Here is a 19,748-nt window from a genome sequence, read left to right as displayed (position 1 = left end):
GCCTATGAAATTAATTACGCTCAGAGTTGCATTGACTGGTTGTATTGCACTTTGTCTAACATGCCATCATGGATAAATGGATACCAATTTGCATGGTACATGCTTGGGAGTAGCAGTAAACTAATTTGATGTCAAATTAGAACTACCAGCAGCGTTCTGCCACAATTGGGATTGAAGATTGCCTTTGTGGATCCTAGCTAGAGGTTGTAAGATAAAGCCATATAAACAAATTTAGAAGGGAGGAAAGAGAAACCAAATGTTCTTTCAGCAGATGTAGTGTTTGTTATTAATGATAAGCCGCATGATGTCTAAGCATTCTCATCACAGAGTTGGTTTGAGTTTGGCGAGGCTTGGAGGTGCGACCCTTTTACTGTGCGTTTGCTTGTCAGGGTCAAACTGTAATGAACCAGTAGGAGATCCTCAAAGCTTAGCGGGAGATGTGGTTTTGGCCCTACTTTTCTAGATTATGGAGAATTTGTAGCTTCAGGTATCACTGTTGAGTGTGATGATTGATATCGTTTTTCAGATTTTGTTTTTGGATATCATAAATAGTTCGGTGTCACACTGCAGTGGGAGTTTTTGCAAGAATTTTTTCCTCTCATGAGATGGTTCCCTCGATGGGATTGGAGATGTTTGTTATTGTGCCATGGTGAACTATTTAGAGTGTTGGCATGATAGACGTTCTCTTGACAGGTTTATCTCCTTAGAGCATGAGGTTTTGAGTTTTGAGATCAAGTTATCCTAATGTTTTCCCAGGTTATGTAGACGTGTAGTGGGAGTTTTTGGCAATTGGTTTGGTTAGTGATCTTGGTATCGAGTACTTTGACAGATTGGTCATGGAGATGCTCTTGAAAACTAAGATGCTTGGGTGAGGCTACAGTTCTCTTGGTTTAGATCACATTTGTTGGGATGGTTACTCTTTGGAGGTTTCAACATGAAGTCTGAGGAGCCTACACTTGTGGATGGACGCAAGTTCATTATAGACCTAGTGGAGATTGTTCATGGAGAAGAGTCATTGTGACTTGGTGTATACTGGAGGGACATTCTCACTTCCCATGCTTGGTCTACTCGGTAGATTTGTCTCCTTGTACATTTAGGAGATGGTTGATATTGTTCCTAGTTTTTGGAATGTTTGGAGTTTGACCTTCTTGTTTACAAAGACTTTCATCCATGTTGTTTGGGTGTTGTAAATGCTCTCATATGGAGAGGTAAAGGAGATCATACTACAGCTGGGCACTTGGTGGTGTTGGTAGAAGGATGAGTTATGGTTTGCATGGGTGTTCCTTCCAAGAGTTTTTGAGGTCATCTATTGTTGTTGTACTTCATTGTTTTTCAACAACAATATATGATCTTCTCATGAGGACTTGGAAGATGTCATTCTGCAGCAAGTTGGTTGCAGTTCACAGACCATCTCAAGTTAATGTCATGCCTTCTATGTGCTGATTGGTAGATTGAGTCAACTTATAGTTAACATTGCTCATGCAATTTAAATTTCTCTAAAATGGTCTTCTATTTTTTTGCACATCAATGGTTTTTTGGTGTGTTTTATTGGAAGATGGTATATTCGGTGAATTATTGTATGGGTTGGTTGTGTGGTTATAAATCTATTGATATTGTATGGTTAGTTGGATGTGATTAGCAATTAGTCGTGGTTGCTTTTTCGCCTATGAAGATTGTCTTTTTGGCAATTTCTTAGCATGGGATTGGTAAGGGCAAGAAGAGTTTAAGTGGGAGATTGTTTAGATGGGAGGTTGCAACATAAGTTTAACTTCAAGTGGGATATTGTTAGATGTGAAGTCCAATTGTCATGTCTATTCATTGCATATTCCTCACATTTGTCTCTTCATCTTCTTGTGAAGACTATTGTATAAATATAAGAGCAAAGCCCTATGTATGTAAGCTACAAATTGCAATGACTCAATAAAAGATAGGCTTTAGTCTTCAGTCTATACGTAGCCACATTTGTGGTGAACTAGAATAAATCATGTGTCTCTTTCTCTATTTTGTGGTTTGAAATTTATCTTTTAAATCTAACACAAAGCAGCAAGGTGTTATGATAAATGATGAATGTATAAAGTTCTTAAAGGCTCTCAAAGGGTTTTATGAAAAAGATCAAAAGTTGGATAAGGAGAAAACCATATTTTTGCAGCAAAGGCAGGCTAGTATTTCGCTTCTTGAGAATTAGTCAACGGTTGTGAAAGTAGAGGAGATGGTTTCCTATCAGTTATTAATCATATCTTGAATTCTATATCAAATTTACTCCTTCCTGTGTTGTAATGGCATGGTCAGAGGTTAGAAATGGATGGAAAAGTCCAAGGGTTTTTATTTTTTTTGTCAATCTTTCATAGATCAACAAGGCTTCTATGAAAGAAGCAAATTAGAGTAGATTGCTTTGATGTTTTATTTCAAATGTCCAAGAATGAGAAGCAGCCCATGCTGAAGGTTGATAACCACTACCACAACAATAGAGAAGACATGCATATCTAGAAAGATAGTAGAAAGTTAGTCTGTATAGGCACTATGGCTTGCAGGGAGTGCATGACAAACGATAATGATGTTGGATAGGAAAATGAGCACACCTCAGTTTCCTCTTCGCACTAGTGAATTGATACCACTATTGGATATTTTGGAAAACAACGTTAAGGTCATCTGATGCCTCAGAGAATTGCTTACTACAAAGCTTCAAGAACTTTAGATTTTTGCACTCTACCTTCAAAGTTTCAAGAATTTGCAAGCCTTGAAGGTGAAAGATTGTGATGTTGCACAACAATCTGTAAACTCATGGTTTCAGTAGCTTAAATGCCCATATAATCATGTTTTTGGTATGTCCCTTCGCCTTAAAAATTGTCCAGAAGAGGCTTGGGATCCTTGGTTATTCCTAGTGAGCATACATGGACAACAATAGATTGCATTAAATTATATAACGAAGAAACTAAGAGAAATGTTGGAGATGTTAATGGTTATTACATTATTCCGACAGAGGGATATCCTCAATCACTATGGAGAGATTATGGAGCAATTGTTGCTTAAATTTTCTTTCATGAGATGGTTCCCTCCATGTGATTGGAGATTGTTATTGTGTCATGGTATACTCTTCATTCTAGATTAGAGTGTTGGCATGATATAAGTTCTCTTGATAGGTTATGCTCTTTATAAGAGCATGAGGTTTTGATTTGTAGAGATCTAGTTGTCATGTTGTGTTCGCAAGTAATGTAGTGGGAGTTTTGACAATTGGTCTTATTAGTGTTCTTGGTATCGAGCACATTGGCAGATTGACCATGTATGTGCTCTTGAAAACTAAGAGGCTTGGGTGAGGCTTTATTTCTCTTGGTTTAGAGAACATTGTTGATGCTTATGGATGGACGCACGTTTATTATGGATCTAGAGGATATTGTTCTTGGAGAAGAGTCATTGTGACTTGGTGTATCCTAGAGGAGCATTCACACTCCCTGCTTATGGTCTATCGAACAAATTTATCTCCTTGTATATTTGAGCTTAGGAGATGGTTGAGATGGTCCCTAGTTTTGGAATGTTTTGAGTTTGATCTTTTGTTTACAAGAGCTTTCATCCATCATTACTACATTTGGGCCCGAATTGCAATGACAGGCCCTCACAATTACAATAGTAACGCATCACTCAATCGACATTTGTCGAAATTGGCTCCCATCAGAATGGTGATGGACTTTTGTTGTCACAAGTTACGACGGAAATGGTTACCATCACAATTGCAACGACTACAAGTGTCGTAAATTGAGCTATTTTTTTGGCAAACCATTCATTTTCACTGTAAGAATTGTGATGGAAATATGTCAAAAACACCATCACAATTGCGACGTTCATGTGATAGAAATGCTATGGGTCCCATGGCAAGTCATCAGAAACCTCCATCGCAATTGGGATGGGCATATGGTAGGAATGCTGTGAGATCGACGACCAGCCGTCACAATTGCAATGTCATATTGAATTAATAAAAAAAGTTAGCAGTAAATGTTGAATAGCTATGATGCAATCATAGGTTAATATTGATCTTCACTTGGTTTCAAGAATAGTTTAATATTCTATACTAATTAGGGCCAACCATGTGAAGGTGGAAGCTCATTTGGCCACCCCTCCCTGACTCCCCAACATCTAAAGTCCCCATTAACATCTAAAATCTTTAAGAAATGATCAATGTTTAAAGTACAAAAAAAGTTTCTAGATCTACAAAAGTGGCACCATTTTCCCATCTTCTAGTGCATGTCATTTATTCGTCGCATACAAAATAAGATTTTGTCACTCTAAATCAAGAATGTATGTGCAATTGTGTTCTTTATGCATGGACAATAGGTGGAGCTGAAAAAATGTAGCACGATTACATTTATTTAATAGGTCTATTAAGTTTTTAAAATTATAGACCATCATCATGAACAATGTTCGTGATGGTCTATAACTTAAAATAACTAATTAAAGACCTCTAACGAAAATGCAAACATGTTGCATTTTTCAGCTCTACATGATGTCGTATGCATATGAATCGACATTGCATATTGAACTATGGCGTACTTTTGCATTGCCTAAAACCAAGAGATTCACACAATTAGTTGTCATACAATCATAGGTTATTGTTGAGCTTCACTTGGTTTAGAGAATAGTTTAATATTCTCTACTAATCAGGGTCAACCATGTGAAGGTGGAAGCTCATTTGTCCCCCTCTCCCAACATCTAAATTCCCATTAACATCTAAATTTTTTAAGAAATGATCAATCTTTAAAGTACCTAGAATGTCCTTATCGCCTCCTGCTACTCTTAGGGGAAGTCCATCTTCATCACATGGGTACATTCAGGAATGTCCTCATCGCCTCGTGCATAAAATGAATCCAATATTAGAAAATGCCCCCTAAGAAATAATAGTTCAAGTGAAATAAACACATGAAAAATGTGAGAGAGAAAGAGGAATCTACTTACCAATAGGCGTTGCCATTGCAGTTGTGGCCATGCTACTTGTTGAGTGAGTTTTATTGTTTTTCTATTGTGCCAAGATCTCTCTGTTTAGATGCACACACACACACACACACACACATATACATATGTATATATATATATACATACATACATACATATACCGAGATCACAAGGGCATGAAAATGAGATGCAGAGATCATAAGGGCACGACAACAGAATGCAGCGATCACAAGAGCACATACATACACACATGTATGTATGTATGTATGTATGTATACAGAGAGATCTTTTTTAAGGTGCTTATTACATCTTAACACATCAGAAAAATTGATCCAACTGCATAAATATTTCAGAATCCAAATAATTAAACAATAAAACTCACTCAACCCATACTAAGTGACTTAACTCAAGATCTTGCAACACAAATAATGTTGATTGTTCCTTTTATTGTACCTAATATGATGACAATTCTACATGAATTTGTAATCAACCCAGGTAATCAACAACCAAACCCATTTAACTAGGTTATGGCTTGTATATATACATATATTTAATTGGGTTATGGCTTTTGCAAGGGAATGAGGTTCGTGATTATGACATTTACATAGAAGTGGAACTTGCTTCTTCAACTCCTTACACTCAACTCTTAACTGAAGTTATTCTTCTAGCAGTGAGAATAGCTACTACAAATTCCTGGGAGCCAAGGGACCCTAAACCTATATTATGTTTGTTGGAGACATGGGAGAAGTTACTACCAGCTTTAGTACTTTATTACATTTTGGATCATATTGCAATGCCCAAATTAACAATGACATTAGATACTTGGCATCCTTGTAGGGAGAGTATGCCAATACATGCATGGTTACATCCTTGGCTTCCATTGTTGGGCTAGCATATGGAGCCTTTATATCCAACCATTCATTATAAATTGGGGAATGCACTTCATGTCTGGCATTCAAGTGATGCATCTACATATGCAATTTTATGACCTTGGAAAACTGTATTTGATCCTACTAGCTGGTAAAAACTGATTGTTCATTTTATTGTACCTAATCTAATGACAGCTCTATAAGAATTTGTAATCAACCTAGCTAATCAGCAACTAGACCAAATTAACACTAGCAGTAGATACTTGGGATCCTCACAGGGAGAACGTGCCAATACAATTCAAAACCTACAAAATTTAAATCAAGTTATTTATCTGCAATTCTTTGAAACCTTTAATAAGATAGGCATAAAATACCAAGTCTATTAGATCCAAACATCCCAGTTAAATTTATTGGCAAACATAGAACAAATAATAGCATAGTCCACTAAGTTTCCCAACATGTTCCTAAATTGTTAATACTCTATCTTAGCTAATTTTCCTTAATCTAATTGAAGTCAAATTGGAATTTCAAAAACTCATATTTCTTAAGCACATAGAAACCATAGTTATAATTAAGAGGCGCAGACAAGTAAACATATTTCAAACCCCATTGCAAAAGAAAGCAATCATTAAATACAAATACTCTATAAAAAGATGAACAAATTTTCCCTTAACAAAATTAGATATATTCTAAGATTTCTATACGATATTTCAACTAGATTTTCTTGTTAGAAATCATGGCATTTGGAAAAAAACATAGACTTGAAATATAAGTTTGTATTAGCCAAAACCAAATAAAAATCAACTCAATTAGATATATTCTAGGATTTCTATTAAATAATGAAACAGGTATTATCAAAAGACATAGGTCTTATCACCTACCTAATTACTTCAGAATTTTGTTCTCACCAAAAATCATAAAATGTAAGAACAACTGTACCAAAAAGAATGTAAAAAGATGATTATTGTGCACAATCATTTTTTTAGCTCTTTTGGCACAATCATTCTTACAATTTTTTGGCTCAATCTCCAACTGGGCAGTATGTGTTTTGAAAAATTATTCTTGGATTGTGAGTCAAGGAAAAGACAAATATCAAACTTGAAAAAGATGTACATAAATGCAATTAATTTTTAAACTTCAATTTGGGTAAGTGCACAAAGTTGTGGTGCCAAAAGGGGGGTATAAGTGGACACCTTTTTCCAAAAATCTGCAAATTTTGAACTTCAACAAGAATTTGAAGATAGTTACGCTCAAAATTTTCAGATATAACAAAAAAAAAAGTCATAGTCCTTTGAATCTAGTTTCTAAACTACTAATTTTTTTTCAAAATGGTTTAGTTTTAGGTCCTCAAAAAAGGGGCCACAAAAAGTGGTACTGTTTATTCCAAAAAAATATAACACAGTACAAAGTGTGGCCCCCTTAAAATTTTAACTTTTTTTTTGAAATTTTTTAATCGCTCTGGTCAAAAGTTACTTAACACTATGTAGTTTATCCTAGATTTTTTGGGTAATTTTATAATGTGTATTTTTTTTTATGAATTTTTAAACTAGACACATCCCAAAAACATGAAATATCTGTGTGCTCCCCCTAGAAATAATTGAAAACTAATCTAAAATCAAAACTTTTTTTTTTCAAAGTGTGTAGAATGGAGTCTAGTTTCTAAAAAACTAAGTTGTTACAAAATTTGATGAACGAGCTAAAATCTATAGCCCAATTAGTACGTGGTGGTTTTTAACAAAAAATGAACATACATTCAAAAGAAAGTATAGATGAAAGGCTTGAAATAGTTCAAATTAAAAATAAGTTATATGGTTAGATAGCTAACACAGAGACCTATAATGCTATGTAACCTGATCTTATTGATACCCAACCACATATCGATACCCAACCACAAGAAATCTTGAAGGGGAGCACAGAAGAAAAAATAATCATTTTTTGTATGTTTGCTGGAAAACACGTCTCATGCCTGTTCATCAAATCCAAACCTTTGGGTTGGATCTCCAAGGCAAAACCAAGCCTTAGGCTTGGGTTTGATTAAGGTTTAAACCTCAGTTCTAAATAGCGTGTGCGCGCTATAGGGTGCACACACTATTAAGATGTAAGTTGCAAAAGAGAACTAGGTGGGGGGGATAGGGGAATGGCTATGTGTGTGCATGAAAGAAATAGAGAGAAAGTAGGGGATAGGAGAGGGAAGAGAGTACAGGATGGGAGAGAGAAAGTGAGAAAGATTCGGGGTGGCAAAGAGAGTATAGGATGAGAGAGAGAGAGAGAGTAGGGGTGGAAAAGAGAGAGTGTGGGATGGGGGAAAGAGATTTAAAGTAAGGGATGGGAGAGAGAGGAAGTGTGAGAGAGAGTATAGGTTGGGAGAGAGATTAAGAGTAGGGGATGGGGGAGAGAGAGAGAGTAGGCAATGGGAGATGAAGTGGGAGAGGAAGAACTCGAGAGAGAGAAGGATGGGAGTGCATGTGTGTGAAAGAGAGAGAGTATGGAATGGGAGAGGGGGAAGACAAAGTAGCTCAAGAGAGAGTAGGGGATGGAAGAGAGAGTAGGCAATGGGAGAGGGAGTGGGAGAGGGGGAGACAGGGGGGAATAGAAATGTGTGTGTGTGTGTGTGTGTGTGTGTGTGTGAGAGAGAGAGAGAGAGAGAGAGAGTAGGGGATAGGAGAGAGTGTGAAAATTTAAGAGATACTAGAGGGTAGCAGAGAGAGAGAGAGAGTGGAGAGGGAGAGAGAGAGAGAGAGAGAGAGAGAGAGAGAGAGAGTAGGTAGTGGGAGAGGGAGAGCAAGTGAGAGAAAAAGTAGGGGATGGAAGAGGAGAGAGGGGGGATGGGTGTGTGTGTGTGTGAAAGAGAGAGTCAAGAATGAGAGAGGGGAGAGAGAGATAGAGAGAGTAGGCAATGGTAGAGGGATGGGAGAGAGGGAGAGAGTGAGAGAGAGAGAGAGTAGGTGGTGGGAGAGGGAGTGGGAGGGAGAGAGAGGTGGAATGGAAGCATTTAAGAGAGATAGAGTAGGGGATGGGAGAGAGTAGGTAGTGCGACAAGGACTGTGAGAGAGAGAGAGGGGGGGGGGAATGGGAATGTGTATTTATTTATAAGAGAGATAGAGTAAAGGATGGGAGAGAGTGAGAGAGTTTGAGAGAAAGTAGTAGGGGATGGGAGAGAGAGTGAGAGTAAGGGATGGGAGAGAGAGAGAGAGAGAGAGAGAGAGAGAGAGAGAGAGAGGAAGAAAGAGAACTTGAGAGAGATAGACAGTAGGCGGTAGGAGAGGGAGTGGGAGAGGGAGAGGGAGAGGGAGAGAAATAGGGGGGATGGGAGTGTGTGTGACAGATGTAGAGAGTAGGGGATGGGAGAGAAGAAGAAGAGTGGGGGGATGAGAGTGTGTGTGTATCTATGAAAATGAGAGAGTAGGGGATGGGAGAGAGTGTGAAAGTGTGAAAGTAGGGGGTGGCAGAGAGAGAGTACGACGATAGGGGAGAGAAAGTAGGCGGTGGGAGAGGAAAAGAGAGAGGGGCGATGGGAGTGTGTGTGTAAGAGAGAAAGAGCAAGGGATGGGAGAGAGTGTGAGAGTGTGAGAGTAGGGGGTGGCAGAGAGAGAGAGAGTACAACGATGGGGGAGAGAAAGTAGGTGATGGGAGAGGGAAAGAGAGAGGGGGGGATGGGGGTGTATGTGTAAGAGAGATAGAGTAGGGGATGGGAGAGAGTGAGAGTGTGAGAGAGTAGGGGATGGGAGAGGAGAGAGAGAGTAGGGGATGGGGGAGAGTGTGAGAGTGTGAGAGAGAAGGGGATGGGAGACGAGAGAGAGCAGGGGATGGGGGAGAGAAAGTAGGCGATGGGAGAGAGAGTGGGAGAGGCAGAGAGAGCTTGTACAAGATGGGGGAGAGAGAGAGAGTAGAGAGGGAGAGAGAGAGCTTAAGAGAGAGAGAGATAGTAGGTAGTAGTAGTGTGAGTGTGAGAGAGAGTAGGGGGTGGTAGAGAGAGTACGACGATGGGGGAGAGAAAGTAGGCAGTGGGAGAGGAAGAGAGAGGGGGGAATGGGAATGTGTGTAAGAGAGACAAAGTAGGGGATGGGAGAGAAGAGAGAGAGTAGGGGATGGGGGAGAGAAATTAGGTAGTAGGAGAGGGAGAGGGAGAGAGATAGGGGGGATAAGAGTGTGTGTGAGAGATCTAAAGAGCCAGGGATGGGAGAGGAGAGGGGGTGAGAGAGGTAGAGAGAGTAGGTGGTGGGAGAGGGAGAGTGAGAGAGAGTAAAGGATGGGAGAGAGTAGGAAGAGAGAGAGGGAGGGTATAGGAGAGAGATTAGGAAGGATAGAGAGTAGGGAGGATAGGGAGTGACGTGTTTTGAGAAAGTAAGGGGTGGCAGAGAGAGTACGGTGATGGGGGAGAGAAAGAGAGAGGGGGGGATGGGGGTGTATGTGTAAGAGAGATAGAGTAGGGGATGGGAGAGAGTGAGAGTGTGAGAGAGGATGGGATGGGAGAGGAGAGAGAGAGTAGGGGATGGGGGAGAGTGTGAGAGAGTAGGGGATGGGAGACGAGAGAGAGAGAGCAAGGGATGGGGGAGAGAAAGTAGGCGATGGGAGAGAGAGTGGGAGAGGTAGAGAGAGCTTGTACAAGATGGGGGAGAGAGAGAGTAGAGAGGGAGAGAGAGAACTTGAGAGAGAGAGAGAGAGAGAGAGAGATAGTAGGTAGTAGTAGTGTGAGTGTGAGAGAGAGTAGGGGGTGGTAGAGAGAGTACGACAATGGGGGAGAGAAAGTAGGCAGTGGGAGAGGGAGAGAGAGGGGGAATGGGAATGTGTGTAAGAGAGACAAAGTAGGGGATGGGAGAGAAGAGAGAGAGTAGGGGATGGGGGAGAGAAATTAGGTGGTAGGAGAGGGAGAGGGAGAGAGATAGGGGGGATAAGAGTGTGTGTGAGAGATCTAAAGAGTCGGGGATGAGAGAGGAGAGGGGGTGAGAGAGGTAGAGAGAGTAGGTGGTGGGAGAGGGAGAGTGAGAGAGAGTAAAGGATGGGAGAGAGTAGGAAGAGAGAGAGGGAGGGTATGGGAGAGAGAGTAGGGAGGATAAAGAGTAGGGAGGATTGGGAGTGATGTGTTTTGAGATAGTGCGTACGCACTATAGTACGTACGCGCTTTATAGTGCGTATGCACTATAGTGCGTACACACTATCTCAAATCACCAAAAAATGGTCAAAAACCAACCTTGGGGCCCATTTCATCCATTTTAAACTTTTGGTCCGTTATGCTCTCTGTTATTCCAACAGAAAACATGGGTTTCAACATCTAGCAAACACTATTTCAACACTTTTGGAAGCTAGCAAACACCAAATTCAATCATTGGATACATGATTTGAAGAATTTTTTAATATTCCTTTAATAGAAAAGGTTAGTGCAATCCATTTTAAATATTGTTTGTTGATATATAGATACAAATTTGATTATTAGTTGATATGTTATGTAATATATAGTGAATTCATTGAAAATTGTATGTTTGAATGAAATGTTATTTCGAAATGGTTAGAAATTTGACAAGTCGTTTGATATATATTTTGTATTCGTTCAAATAATTATAATTTTTATATGTAATTGAATAATTTTTAATTTACACATTTTAAGTAATTCAGATGTTTGAATAATTTAACATGTAGAAATCATCATCATGCCAAGGAAGAAACCAAAGATTCAAACAAATGCAGATAGGGAGAGAGATTTGACAATTAAAAGAGATAAAATGAAATTACTATGTGAACAAAGAAAATTGCAAAGAAATGATGAAGAATTAACTTTCGAAGAGGATCAAGAACCACCAGTACAAAGAAACAAGGAGGAAGAATTAGAAAGACAAAAAGAACGAATGTGATTGTTACACTCAAGAAGACAATTGAATTGTGAAGCTACACCATCCTCCAATGTTGGAGTCATATCGTTCGCTACACCATCTTCGAATTTTGGAGTCATATCATTCGCTACACCATCTTCCAATGTTGAAGTCATAGCATCTTCTCATGTTGAAGAGACACTTTATAGATCCGACAATATACACACTCCATCATGTCATGTTGAAAGCACAACATCAACACATCAAGTAGGTGATATTCCATCTTTTACATCTTATTGCCAAGGCACATCATCTTCGGTTCAAGGTACACAATACACTCAACCTTATATTGATGTTCAAAATGTTGAGAGAATTGAAGAGATTAGAACACCTTCTAGAATTCGTTTTAGAAAACTAAAATATTTAATTGATATTGATACTAACATTTTGAAATCAATGCCTGACAAGATTAGCAAGCATACTTGTCAAAGAAAAGTTAATCATATGTGGAGATTATTTTTTGAAGAATTAAATATTACAAGTCAATGCCAATTATTTGTTGAAATGATAAGGAATTTAAAATTTAGGCCTATCATGAAGATTCTTTGGCTAAGAACGATGGATGATTCAAATGAAAGAAATATTGTAAAGAATCTAATGAGTGCTTATGACAAAGTGGGTTCTAAATCATGCACCAAAGATAGTAATATCACAAGACGAGTACTCACATCGATAATAGTAAGTAGCCAAATGAAGAAAGCTTGACTCATGAGAAAGACAAGAAAAACATTAAAAATTGGTAGAGGTACCTTAAGGAGAGCCATGTTAAGGCGTGAGAGATTAGAAGATCCAACAAAAAATGAGTTATGGACATTTAGCGATAGACTACCGCGAAAGGATAAAGAAATTAGTGAAGCCTTGAAATCATTGATCGAAGATTTTTGGAAAAATAACACACGTGTTTCTCCTAATCAAAGACATGTTGTAAGGAGGAGGATTGGTAGCCGAAATCATGAGCCACATGTGAAACATTTTTTGGACTCAACTCAGACACAATTTTTTGCAAAATTTATTGGTATGTATCCTCAAATTCGAATAAGTCAAAGATTTTTTGAGATGGGTAAACCTTTTTATGTGAAAATAAATCACACATGTACAACTTCTTGTTGTAGGATACATATTGAATTTTCTAACCATTTTGATGTTTTTAGGCACATATGCGTAGTTTTGCATTCTCAGTTTGTTTTGCAGGATTGTGACATAAAAGAGCCACCAAGATCTTCAAGGGAATTCATATCCAACATTTTGTGTGAAATAGGGGACGACCAACAATTTTACAAGACATCATGCTTGGATGGTACGTGCTTATTTTGTAGTTCTTTGCAACTTTTATCAACTTGTCAACATATGGATAGTACACATGCAATTGGAAATTAAATAGTAGATTACGAAAAATTCAAGATAGTGACATATGCTCTAAAAGATGGGAAACATGGTAAAAGATGTGATCTAGTTATTGAAAAGATTCCAGTGTATGAGTTCATGAAGATTTTTCATGAAAAGATTATGTACGAGTATGCAAGGCATACCCATAGAGCTCGATGGTTGGATTTGCAATTCAAGTTGTGCAAGGATACGTTTCCATTGGATACCATTGGTTTGGTTGTAGATTTTGCAGAGAACTACACACTACAACCACAAAATGAGGTGCAAGCAAAGTATTATACATCTCAACAGGTTTCCATATTTGTTCACATAACACTCATGCATTCACCTACAAGTATAGAGGATGACAGGAAGATTTTGAGGGAGTACATTTTTACATCAGCGATGATTGATCACATTCTACGAAGTTTGTACATGGTTGTTTTCAACTATTTTATGGAGATTTGGCTAACAGGAGCATATCATATCGTCAACACATTATTTGGTCAGACAATTGTGCATCTCAATTCAAGAGTGCACGGATGTTCTATTGGTTGAGCAAGATGCACAGGTTGTGTAGAATTCAATATATGTGAAATTTCATAGAGGTTGGTCATGGTAAGGGAGAGCACGATGGTGCAGGCGCATGCATTAAAAGAGCCTTGGCTCATGAAGAACTAAAGTACAAAGATGGAGCAATATTGATAGATGCAAAATCCATCATCCAATGGTGTAACGGTACAATGGGTCCAGGTAAGGAAGGTGAGTCTACAGTTCATAGATTTTTTTGGTTGATAGATAATACTAACATTGCACCATATCAGGATTGTTGCACACTAATAGGATCTAGTGAGTTACACTCTTTTAGAAGCTCTGATGTAGGTTCATGGAGTATCCACACACGAAAAATGGCATGCTATTGTCCATCATGTGCAGAGAAAAATTGGGATGACTGTGAGTCAATTGAATGGGTGGACAAATGGGATATACGGGTTTTGGACCCAATTGACACCTATCGTCGCCCAAAAGCACTAGAAATGATAGAGATGGATTCATCTATTGACTTTGATCGCTTGTCAGATCTAGTGCAACCTGGTAATATATATATATATATATATATATATGTATATATATATATATGTATATATATATATATGTATATATATATATATGTATATATATATATGTATATATATATGTATGTATATATATATATATATGTATATATATATATGTATATATATATATACATATATATACAATAAATGTATATATATATATGTATATATATATACATATATATATATACATTTATTGTATATATATGTATATATATATGTGTATATATATATATATATGTATATATATATACACATATATATATGTATATATATATATATATTTATATATCTTTGTAATTTCAATATGTAACTTTATAACTTTTACCCAAGTATTTTCTAAATTAATGACCACATTTTGTACATTTGTCACTTCAGGCCATGTTTTTGTTGTTATTGCACCTGAAGACAATGAAGAAGGGACAGATTATTATTTGTGTCGTTGTGTTGAAGCCAAACAAAACTTGGATCACTCGGTTATAGATGGTGAAGGTTTAGAGTACCATGTCGGTGCGGTGGTTGTAACAGGCACATGGCTTAGACAATATCCTATGAAGAATCCTAACTTGTGGTTATTCTAGGATTGGCAAACAGAGAAGAAGATTCTTCATTATTCAAACCTTGTTGTTGCATCAAATGTCCACTTGATAAAATATGGTGGAAAACCACATAATAAGATTCTTTGGAAATTTCGCGAGTTAGACCATGAGGCAATACTTGAGACATTAAAATGTCGAGCAGATCCAGTTGGCTCATTAGATTGAATTGGGAGAGAGAGAAAAAGTGATCAATTGGATCCAAATACAATGTTACAACCTCTTCCCCAAGACTATCACATGACTAAGGTGGACCGTATTGTTATGATGAGATTTAGTTTTGATTTGTTTAGAATCTAGATACATTATTTGAATTTATATTAGATTCTTTAATAGGACCCTTTTCTTTAATCTTATCTTAGATTTTTTACTGTGCTAATTCTCCATTTGTAGGTCACCAAAGAAGAGGGCTAATAAAGTTGATGCACAAGTGATAAAGGGTGAGATGCCAAAATCATCTGTGAAATGGTATTATCAATTCACATCCTCAATATTTATTAGTGTTCTTTGTTCAAGTACCATTGTATGCTAATCATCTTATGCCTGGAATTGTAGAGGTTAAATTATGTCAATACTAAGGTTTGTAGCATCAATACTAAGGTTTTTAGCATCAATTGGTCACGCTAAATATAGTAGTTGTATAATGAATCCTTCTGAACCAATATGACTAAGATTTTCAGAAGAAGACTAAACCATATCATCTGTCTACTCCCTCTTTATATAAGAGTTTGTCAAACAATGAGAATGAAACATTGATTATTACTCCCCCCTCAATGTAAAATTCTCATTGATTGTATTTTGTAAAGTTTTAAGTCACTATCAACCTCTATATCATTGTATTCTTCTTATCATCAAATTACACAACAATGAGAATATGAATGATGACTTCTTCACATGAACTTGACAATTATAAATGCTACACCTTAATAAATGTTTGAGCTTGGTCTTTACCATTCGAGCTTATAATACAATACATTGGCTTCATTTGTATTTGGAAGTATTTATTATGTTTTTTCCAAAAGTCATTCTTCATTTGCCAATATGAAAATGTGACTATCATGAAAGGCATAGTCTTATAATTTGTAATTTGTATAATGGTATAAAAGCTAGGTTGTGGTTTGAATCCATACAACCTATGATGAGTGAATAGTGTCATGCAAAACACCCTTCGTTTCTTTTTCTATTTCAAACACATTCAACCATAATTACCACCATTACCACTACCAAGGGATGAAGTCTTGTAGGCTTATAGGTAAAATTCTGATTAGTAGTGATCTCCTTAACAAGGTGATCTTGCTATGAGGCAGACTAGTATCAGTGTCCAATGCAATACTCTCCTTCTAGTTGAGAAGCATATTTGACCGATTCTCCTAATTGCTTCCCTCCCCAAATTTTCCATTTCCCCCATGACCCTCCTTCTCATGCATTTATTCTATTTATTCTTCTACCTCCTCCTCCGCTTGGCCATTTTGCAACACCATCTGGATGGAACTCTAGCCTTCCTCAAAACCATTATACATGACCTCTCCTTCTTCAAGATATTCTATAAAAAGTTCCTCAACCCTTGAACCTTTCAAAACCCCAATCTCAATGGAAGGCTTCTAGACCAAAGGAACTAGTAGATCCAGTTCTTTAAGAGAAAGAGACAACAAATCCAATTTTTCTAGTGACTAGATGGAAAATTGGGGAAATCATTTCAATTAGTTGTAAATCAAAAGGAATTATAAGTAAACTATATCAATATAATAAGTAGCTTAGTAATTATATCAATATAATTTAATTACTAAGAAAATGAATTTATTACTCTAACATATAGTACATTATTTTGCACACAAAGGTGTTGAATTTGATGCTTAACATATTTACATACATGTGTAATAAATAATAAGTGTTGTAGCTTTGGGATCAGCACTATAAAATGAAGGATGTCATACTACATTCACAGAGGTACCAAAATATTTTATTTGATATGGAGACAAAAGAAAATGTGTATTCTTCATAACTGCATTTGAGTCTCATGTATTATCATTTTCAGCTATTGACATCAGAGATTCCTTTACATCTTCATCATTGTATTGATCAACGAGTCCTTATTGCACTCACTAGTTCTAAGCCAATGACTAAGGTATGAAAGAGTTTACATTAAAATTTCATTAGTACTGAAATTCAATATAAAATTCATATATAATTTTGATTGTAACATGTCGAGTTATAGAAGATTCTAGACTAATCGACTAGTGAGCATGTTAGGAAGACCTCGTTATATACACCATCTCCCACTTGTTGGCAATTAAAGACAATTAGGGATTTATTTTGTTCCCCTAGTTGGAAAGAGTATATATCTAATGATGTACATTTTACACCTATATGGCATTATTGGGCATATGTTTTGTATAATTTTTTTCTATGTATGTCATTTTTTACATATAGTTCATGTATGACATTATTAGACATATGCTTATGATGTTTCAAATTATTGATAAATGAATTATATGATATTGTTAGACCTTATGGAATCAACTTTGATTTTTTGTTATCACATTGGTTTAATGCTTGTATTACTTGATTAGTTGATTGGATGCTAAGATTTGATGATTGTGAATTTTAAGATATAATATTTTGGAAAATCAAGAAATTTCATAATGCATATTACCTTAGACCCATACAAATGTTTTTATATTTAAAGATCAATAGTTATCCATAGCTTACAAAGTTTAGCATCTTTATATTGGTTGAATTCTTTGTTGAAATTTGTGACTATGGCTACATGAATGGTTTGAACGTATGATTATATCACATGTTCTAGATGTTTTTGCATGTAAATGGTTTTATGCCACTTTAATTTTATGCCTATAAAACACTATATACAATGATGCTTCTTGTTAGCTTCAATAAGACCCTATCTTGCGCAACATGCTAAAACCTCAATAATGATGTTTTTTTTGTTCATAGTTTGAATACCCATGTTTGTAGAGTTTGATTCTATTAGTTTGATTTTATTAATAGCCCCATGATATATTTTTAAATATTCCACATGTTTGGTTTTATATTCAATCAATCAACATATTTTCCTTTTAATTCTTCCACATTTGGCATATCCATCTAAAAATGAACTTATGATACTCCCATCAAGAAGTGCATGATTGCATGGTTTTATGGTGGATGTCCCTCTCTTTTTTAAATTCCAATTTTATTCATCTACATGAGTAAGGGAGATCAATTCCATTTCTTTCAATTGTATTTAAAGGTCATTAAAGTTTTTTCAAACAATGTGATTAAATAAATATTATTCAACATTTACCTCTATCATCAAGGTTGATTCATTCCTCCTCTTATTTTACCAAATAATTTGGATGAATCACCCATGGCTCCTTACATTTCTTGAAGAAAATTTTCAAAAAATTTGCAACATGTCTTCTCTTCTTCCATATAGTTCATGTTCATTGAAGACATTTGGTCAAACAATATATATGCTTTGTATATTCTCACAACACCAATAGTCATGGTACAATGCTTACAAGATCCATAGTTGAAGAGAAGCTATGTGAAGCTTCTAGAACCATGGACCTATACTTAATTTAGTATTATTGCATCCATGTTACTTATGAAAGTGGAACTTTCACATAGATAAGTAGGGAAACCAAAATTGAAAGCCAAACTTAACATAGAAAAGTAAAGCAAGCCTCAACTATATTCTCATTAAACACTGTGAATTCAAATATCTTTGACAGGGCATATCTCAGAGCTTGTGCAAGATATGGATGAGGTTCTAGTTCTTGCAGAACCGTGTTGCGTAGACCTATAATAACCTTGCTCTCTTTTTGGAGATCGCATTCCATTTTCATTCTACAATGCCATCTCGAGTAATGCTAAAATTTGTAGTGTTGGCAAGTACAGAGTTGCTACCTACCAAATCTCTCTCATCTTTCATCGTGGGATCAAACTGTCTACTCCATTAGCTTTGGGTGGCTGGGTAAACCCTATCCCCAACCTTTTCTTGTCCCCTTCAGTGCTTGAACATTCTCAGGCGCGCTGAACCGGAATGTCCCTAAGGGTCACTAAATGCCACAGGGTTGCAATCTTTGACAGGGCATATCTCGAAGCTCGTGTGAGATATGGATGAGATTCTAGTTCCCACAGGACCATGTTGCAAAGAGCTACAATAACGCCTCTCACTTTTTGGAGATTACATTCCATTTTCATTCTACAATGCCATCTCGGGTGATGCTGAAACTTGCAGTGTTGGCCAGTACAAAGTTGCCACCTGCCAAATCTTTCTCATCTTTCATCGTGGGATCAAACTATCTACTCCATTAGCTTCAGGTGGCTAGGTAAACCCTATCCCCAAACTCATCTTGTCCCCTTCAGTGCTCGAACATTCTCGATGCACTGAACCAAAATATCCCTAAGGGTCACTAAATGCCATAGGGCTGCAATCTTTGATGGGGCATATCTCAGAGCTCGTGTGAGATATGGATGAGATTATAGTACCTATAGTACCATGTTGTAGAGACCTACAATAACCTCTCTCACTTTTTGGAGATCACATTCCATTTTCATTCTATAACGCCATCTCGGGTGATGCTGAAACTTGCAGTGTTGGCCAGTACAAAGTTGCCACCTGCCAAATCTCTCTCATCTTTCCTTGTGGGATCAAACTGTCTACTCCATTAGCTTTGAGTGGTTGGGTAAACCCTATCCCCAACCTTGTCTTGTCCCCTTCAGTGCTCGAACATTCTTAGGCGCGTTGAACCAGAATGTCCCTAAGGGTCACTAAATGCCATAGGGCTGCAATCTTTGACAGGGCATATCTCGAAGCTCGTGTGAGATATGGATGAGATTCTAGTTCCTACAAGATCGTGTTGCAGAGACCTAAAATAATATCTCTTACTTTTTGGAGATCACATTCTATTTTCATTCTAAAATGCCATCTCGGGTGATGCTGAAACTTACAGTGTTGGCAAGTACAGAGTTGCCACCTGCCAAATCTCT

Source organism: Cupressus sempervirens, chromosome 9, assembly GCF_028749045.1.
Source record: "Cupressus sempervirens isolate cs-2001-9-10 chromosome 9, ASM2874904v1, whole genome shotgun sequence".
Taxonomy (NCBI): domain Eukaryota; kingdom Viridiplantae; phylum Streptophyta; class Pinopsida; order Cupressales; family Cupressaceae; genus Cupressus; species Cupressus sempervirens.
Note: the sequence above shows the minus strand (reverse complement) of the source record.